The 7490-nt window shown below is 48.0% G+C and overlaps 1 protein-coding gene across 1 annotated transcript in view; it reads right to left on the minus strand.

Annotated features, from left to right (window-relative positions):
- Positions 1 to 7490, minus strand: part of RORC (RAR related orphan receptor C) — a 204518-nt gene that overhangs the window by 169913 nt on the left and 27115 nt on the right. The gene's annotated exons all lie outside the window — the stretch shown is intronic.

Below are 7490 nucleotides of genomic sequence, written 5' to 3' on the forward strand. Positions count from 1 at the left end.
GAGGAATCCAAGCCGAGGCCGCTGCGAGGCGGCGTCACGCTTTGCGGCGCTGCGCATGCGCGAGAAGCTTGCGCGCTTCCCGCTCGGCCGCCCGTCGCTATGACAACGTGGAGAGAGGCGCCCGGGAGAGAGAGAGAGAGCTATAAGTTGGATGTCTATTGGCGACTGACGCTACGCGCAATCCTTCATTGGCTCTGCGTCCTGTCAATCAACTTGTAAAAGCCAATAAGGCGCCTCCCATCTTTCCCTCCGAGGCTTCGAAATGAGCGGTTGTTCCGCTTTGCCCGCCCTTCCATCTGATACCTGGTGCTGATTGGAGCGCCGGATCATATGTCTTTTATGCTAATTTCTGAGACATTCTTAGTTTTCATTGGGCGGAGGAGGGAGACCCGGATGATCAAAGGTTCTGGAAACCAAGCCTGATGAGGAACGGTTGAAGCACCTGGGGGTGTTTAACCTGGAGAAGAGGAGACTGAGAGGAGATAGCAGAGGCACTTTCTGATAGAATAATAATAATAAGTAATAATAATAATAAGTAATAATAATAATAAGAATTAATAATAATAATAATAATAATAATAATAATAATAATAATAATAATAATAATAATAAATGCCTTTGAGAATAAATAATAATAATAATAATAATAATAATAATAATAATAAAAATAAAAATAAAAATAAGATAAAATAAAAATAAAAATAAATAAGAATTATATTATTTATATGCCTGTTGTCTTTGCCAACAAAGGTCCGAATATTTCAAGCTCTGGTTTTCCCAGTAGTGATGTATGGAAGTGAGAGCTGGACCATAAAGAAGGCTGATCGCCGAAGAATGGATGCTTTTGAATTATGGTGCTGGAGGAGACTCTTGAGAGTCCCATGGACTGCAAGAAGGTCAAACCTCGTGAGAAGAGAAGACTCCCTGGAAAAGACCCTGATGTTGGGAAAGATGGAGGGCACAAGGAGAAGGGGATGACGGAGGACGAGGTGGTTGGACGGTGTTCTTGAAGCTACCAGCATGAGGGAGGCAGTGGAAGACAGGAGGGCCTGGCGTGCTCTGGTCCAGGGGGTCACGAAGAGTCGGACACGACTAAACGACTAAACAACAACAACAATTATTTATAATTTATACCCTACCCACCCTGGGCGGAAATAATAAAAGAAGATGGAGGAAGCTTGTTTTCTCCTGCTCCCGAGGGTAGGACTCGAACTCAAGGCTTCAAGTTACACTGGAGATTCCGACTGAACATCAGGAAAAACTTTCTGACAGTAAGAGCTGTTTGACAGTGGAAAGGTCTCCCTCTCCTTCCTTGGAGGTTTTTAAGCAAGAGTTGTTTTTTTATTTTATATATATATTAATTTAAAATACAACAAGATTAATATAACTATCATCATATCCTGGGCAGAGTTTTTAGTGGCCGTGTGCCATGAATGCTTTAGCTGAGACTCCTGCGTTTCAAGGGGTTGGATTAGATGGCCTTTGGTGTCCCCTCCCACTCTACAGTTCTAGGACATCTACGGATCGGGTTCTGCCCTAGAAGAAGATCTCTTCTTGCTGTGTTTTGTTGCTTTGCTGGCATGCAAACCGCATTGCGCTCAGAAATATAGAAATTCAAAAGTGGAAGGAAATGGAAATTAAATTGGGCTGCTCCTCTTTTAAAGCCGTCCAAGCTGGGGTACCACCCCTGTCTCTTGTGGGAGAGAGTTCCACAGCTGAACTACGTGCTGCGTGAACAAGTCCTTTCTTTTGCCTGCCCTGAATCCTCTGCTTTTTCGGACGCAAGGGGGAGCAATTGGGCTAAACTGGCCTGTTCTAACTCCAGACAGCCTAACAATGGTGCTTTTGCCAACTCTGATCCTGACGTTTTATTTTCAGGGCGGATGGCAAGAAAACTCTGTCTCTGCTAAGCAACAGGAACGTGATCAAATACTGTACTGGCGGGTGGGGGAAAGAACAAAAAAACCTACTAGAACACTGTGTAACAGTAAATATATTTTTATATTCTTAATGCTTCATTTGGCAACTTATCCTGCCTGCAGCCCTGGCATTAAATCCACACTGCGTCCCTCAGAAACCCTGTCTGGGCTATGGTGCTTCAGGGATTGCAGGGGGAGTTATGCAGTGTTAGAAACTGAGATATGAAATCTAGGAGCTATAGGGCATCTTAAACCGAGGTTATGGGTGCAACAACAGAATGTGTATGAACACTTTTTAAATAACAAGAATACAAAGCTGAAAATGAATGAACTGCAGCTAAAATTTCACATTCATTTTTCACATGGTCTAGTCCTTCCCCTGCGCACCCCCCTAATATTCTTAGGAGGGTCTCATCTCCAGTCTTCAGAGAGTAGCTGGAAGTGGGCAGGCAGAAAAAGGTCTTCCGTTCTACCGTTTTGAATTGAAATCTTTGGGGCAGTACTGTACCCAGAGCTCAGAAACTGTTTGCGCTAATGAAAATCCCTGTTGTCAAATGTGCCTAGAACAACGGGAGTTTCGAACACGGGAGACATGATGGAATACAGTCGTACATTGGAAGTCGAATGGAATCCGTTCCGGAAGTCTGTTCGACTTCCAAAACGTTCGGAAACCAAAGCGCGGCTTCCAATTGGCTGCAGGAGTCGAAGCGGGAGATAACCAGAGCATGTACCACTTTGGCGAGACAGTCCGCGGACAGGGAGGGTCTCAGCCTGCATACCAGATGGAGCTGGTAAACAGCTGCCCTGGACACAGAATTGACCCGCGCCTCCATGGACAGCTGTTAGTCCAAAATGACTCCCAGGTGTGCATTTTAGGTAAGGCCCCTGTTCGGTAGTCAGGCTGGCGCACTGCTCACCAACAAACCGAATCTCTCCAGTGGCTGCTCCTGATTGAGTTACGCTGTAAGGCGAGGCTGGTTCCCAATCCACGAGAGACCTCCCCTTTCCTTCTAGAAAATGCTGACCATCAACTCAGATCCTCTTGGGGGACCGTTTGGGGGAAATAATGTATCCTGGGTAGAGAAGAGAACTGGGGGAGTTGAGCGCATGTGGAATGTGCATGTTAAAAAATTTCTGGCCTGACTTCCACCTTAGACTGGAATTCAGCTCACATGCCTGGGAGCGTCCACTTCAGTCTGGCCTCGGTCCATGAGGTGTGCTGATAATGCTAAAGGCTGCATCTGCTCCACGTCTCATTCCAAGGATTTCTCCGTAGGCTTCATCCTCCCACTACACCACTGCGCATTGTCAGAGACTTTTTGCCACCTTCCCATGAGCCTTTTTTCAGACTGTTCTGGGCAAATTTCTTGGGGGGTCACTTGCCGGCAGCGGGCAAGGCACAAGGGACAAGTGGGTGGGGCACTGGGTGCAAATTTCACCCGTGATTTTGATTTGATTACCTCTTATTTAATATTTGCACTCCACTTTTGCAGCGACGGCGTTGTGAGCTTGAAGTGGCTCACAGTGATAACAGCATCGCTGCTATATAATAAAATTGTAGGTCTGTCGTCACGCTGCCAAAAGGCAGCTACGACAACTCCAGCGCAACAGCAGGAGCTTGTGCCTGAGCTTGCTTTCCCCTCCTCCCTCCTGTTCCTCTTTCCTTGTGTGCCATGCCTTCTCAGAATGAAAGCTTGAGGGCAGGGGCTGTTTTTGAATAAATGGTGGGGTAAAAAGGTAAAGGGAACCCTGACCATTAGGTCCAGTTGTGGCCGACTCTAGGGTTGTGGCGCTCATTCGCTTTACTGGCCGAGGGAGGCGGCGTACAGCTTCCAGGTCATGTGGCCAGCATGACTAACCCGCTTCTGGCGAATCAGAGCAGCGCACGGAAACACCGTTTATCTTCCCGCCGGAGGGGTACCTATTTATCTACTTGCACTTTGACGTGCTTTTGAACTGCTAGGTTGGCAGGAGCAGGGACCGAGCAATGGGAGCTCACTCCGTCGCGGGGATTCGAATCGCTGACCTTCTGATCGGCAAGCCCTAGGCTCTGTGGTTTAACCCACAGTGCCACCCGCGTCCCTAATGGGGTACTAATCCCATAAACAAATGGTTACGAGGGACGGAGCTGAGCAATGGCCAGCCCAGAAACCAAGCAGGCTGGGTTGTAGAGGGTGGGAGAGACATGTCCCTTTCCTTCCTCAGTCCTCCCACTCGCCCTTTGTGGAGCTCCTGGTCGCCTGTGGCGATCAGATGAGTCGTTAATGGCAACCCTGCTCTAAGCTAGTGCGCCCTGAAACTCTCCCAGGTCTTGCTGTTCGTCATTTGATGCAAAGTCTGAGTCATCAATGTCCTCTCCTCCATTCCCTCAGCTCTCTCTTCCCCACTACAAGGCTGGTTGTACAGTGACTGTTTCATTCCCCTTACGAGCCTCTGTGGTTTGCTGTTCGGCAAGAATGAGTCAGGGGCTTATTCACAGGAAGGGCGTCTCTTTCCCCTCAATTTTTTTCCCTCCAAACAAGTAACTTGATTACGGATCCTGTTCTGAGAGAAAACGGCTCTTCCCCCCTTGGCTGACTGCCGGAATTGGATAGTGCAAAGCCCCCGCAATGAGATGTTTTTAAAAAATATATTTTATGAAAATCCTAGCTGAGTCCTTGCTACTGCTTTTTGGTCACCTGTTCTCTGGGTGAGTTCACATCCGACACTGAAAACACATGGAATCCCACATCCCTGCCCCCATGCGATCCTGGGAACTGTAGCTTTCTCTCATTTGTAGATAAGGAGGAACAAGAACTGGTGCGCACCTTGCAGCCCTAAGTCTTATTTCCCAAGCTGTGGTTGCGTTGCTTGCTTAAAGAACCATGTGTTGAGTTGGAAGGCAAGGGTCGTCTCCATAATAAAATAAGAATAAAAATGATTTACAAAAAGAAAAGTTATCTATTGCCTCATCTCTGGAGAGGCCCATATACCCAGAATTCCGCAGGCGAGGCAAACCCACTTCCTGCGCAACCGTCCAAAGTGAGCTAAGCAGTTGTGAGCAAACGAGCGAAAACAAGAAACCCCACACAACAACTGCTGTTGCTGCTGGTGGTGCTGTGGCAGGAATTCATCCCCATCACCCTGGCAACATCAAATATTTTTGGCAAAACACACACCCGGGACAGGAACCGTGGTGGGTGACTCACAGCCGCCGTAGTGTGGAGTTTGTGTGTTTGTGGTTAAAGTCTGATAGCAGCGGGTAGGGAGCTGTTTCTCATTCAGCAGAGAAGCTCGCTTGTGCCAGACCTACGAAGGGCAGACTGACTTTTCGTCTTCCGTGGAGAAGATCCCAGTTAACACGGGAAATCTGAAGACGACGGACTGAACTTGCGGCTGCTCAGATTGTTAAACCCCTCTGGGGCATTGTTCAGAGACCCCCCTGTTCCCCTTGCAGAGCTACAATTCCCAGAGGGGTCTGAGAATCAATCCCAGGGTACTCTGGGAATTGTAGCTATGCAGGGGCTGCAGTTCAGAACTGCCTAACAACAACTCTGAAACTGCAGTCCCCCCCCCATCCTGCATTTCTGGGGTTGGAATAAAGGTAAAGGGTAAAGAACCACTGACAGTTAAGTCCAGTTGCTGATGACTCTGGGGTTGCGGCGCTCATCTCGCTTTACTGGCCAAGGGAGCCGGCGTACAGCTTCCGGGTCATGTGGCCAGCATGACTAAGCCGCTTCTGGCGAACCAGAGCAGCGCACGGAAACGCTGTTTACCTTCCCGCCGGAGCGGTACCTATTTATCTACTTGCACTTTGCGCTTTCGAACTGCTAGGTTAGCAGGAGCTGGGACTGAGCAACGGGAGCTCACCCCGTCGCAGGGATTCGAACCGCCGACCTTCTGATCGGCAAGCCCTAGGCTCTGTGGTTTAACCCACAGTGCCACCCGCATCCCTTCAAACAAAGTGACCCTCCAGCAAATCTGCATCTGAGCAGAGTAATAATACCGGAACATCTGTTGGCCTTGCAAAACTGCATCCACACTCAGTGACAATTCCTCCTTTCTCTTTGCCCAGCTGTGAATTCTTAGCATCCCATCTGCGCCAGTGGAATTCATTCCAGGGGGCTATTTCTGGACTGCTCCACCTCAACAAACCATGCACTGTCCTGCCTCAGTCATGCCTCCGGTATTTCTGTATCCCAGCCCAACCCCGGGGGGGGTGTGTGTGTGTCATCCTGCTAGCCTCTCAATCGGGGTGTGCCATAGCTGTCAAGCGTCCCTTATTTGGCGGGACAGTCCCTTATCCCAGCGCCATGTCCCGCTGCTGTCCCTTATTGATGATGTCTCTAAAATAAGCTGCTGAAGGTAATGGGGCCCTTTCTATGTCCAGCTGTCCTTTGTCAACAACAAATTGTTGCTTTTTTGTGCTGAATATATGCTATATGGTAATTTATGGACCTAATAGGTATCTAGAGCCATTTGCACGCAACAAAATATGTATTTTATCAAAGTAATTGTCGATCCCTTATTTTGGCTGCTGATCCATTATTTTCGAGGCTGCTGGTCCCTTATTTTCAAATCTGTAAGTTGACAGCTATGGGGTGTGTGGGTGTGGGTGTGGACACACCAAGCAATCTTGAAGGTGTCCGAGTACAAATGCCACAAAACGTCCGTTCTGCACTAGGAAGAAAAAACAGATCATTTGGTGTGGAGGCACCTACCCTTTGGAACTCCCTGCCCATTGAAATTAGGCAGTGGCTGTTCTCTTCTCGGTGCCTGCCGATGAAGCAAGCCTAGCTGTAAAAATCGGACGTGCCTTTCAATGTATGTGTTTTTATAAAGCATATTTCAGGGTGCTTTACCCATCAATATGTCTTCCCAAGGAACTCTGGGAGTTGTAGCTCTGTGAAGGGACACCCATAACAAACTACAGCTCCCAGAATTCTTTGCGGGGAGGCAATGACTGTTCGAAGCAGTATGGTACTGCTTTAAATATATAGGGAGGATGAGGACTTAAAATGTTTAAATGGAGATGGATGCACTGATGGTCATTGTTATCAGTAAAGTTGACAGGTGTTTTCTTTCTCCTTCCCTTATTTTTAAATCACTCTTAAAACATAAAGCGATCCCTGATGAAGATGAGCTTGGGTGTGGAGGTTGAGAGGTTGGGAGTGTTTTTGTTTTTCATATTTTGCCTCGGTTCCAGGAGCTTCCTTGATAAAATTCCTCTGAGCTGATTGTTTTGCGCTCGCTCGTGACACACATTCCTATGCCAAATGAACGAGGGGGGGGGATCTGGAAACGGTCCGTTTCCTGGAGACGAAAAGCTCTTCAGGATTGTGCAGTGTTCGGGGCCGTAATTACGCCAAGCAGCCTTGGCGACACATTAATCCGCAGAGGATTCCATCTTTGCCAGCTCTGGTAATGCCATCACAGACTAAAAGTGAGGTACAGATGGCGAGCCCAGGGCCAGATTTAGGTTTGATGAGCCCCACAGCTACTGAAGGTAATAAGGCCCTTCATACGTCCAGCTGTCTTTTGTCAGCAACAAATCATCGCTGTTTTGTGTGTGTTGAATATATGCTATATGGT

This window comes from Podarcis bocagei, assembly GCF_964188305.1.
Source record: "Podarcis bocagei genome assembly, chromosome: 16".
In the NCBI taxonomy this organism is placed as follows: domain Eukaryota; kingdom Metazoa; phylum Chordata; class Lepidosauria; order Squamata; family Lacertidae; genus Podarcis; species Podarcis bocagei.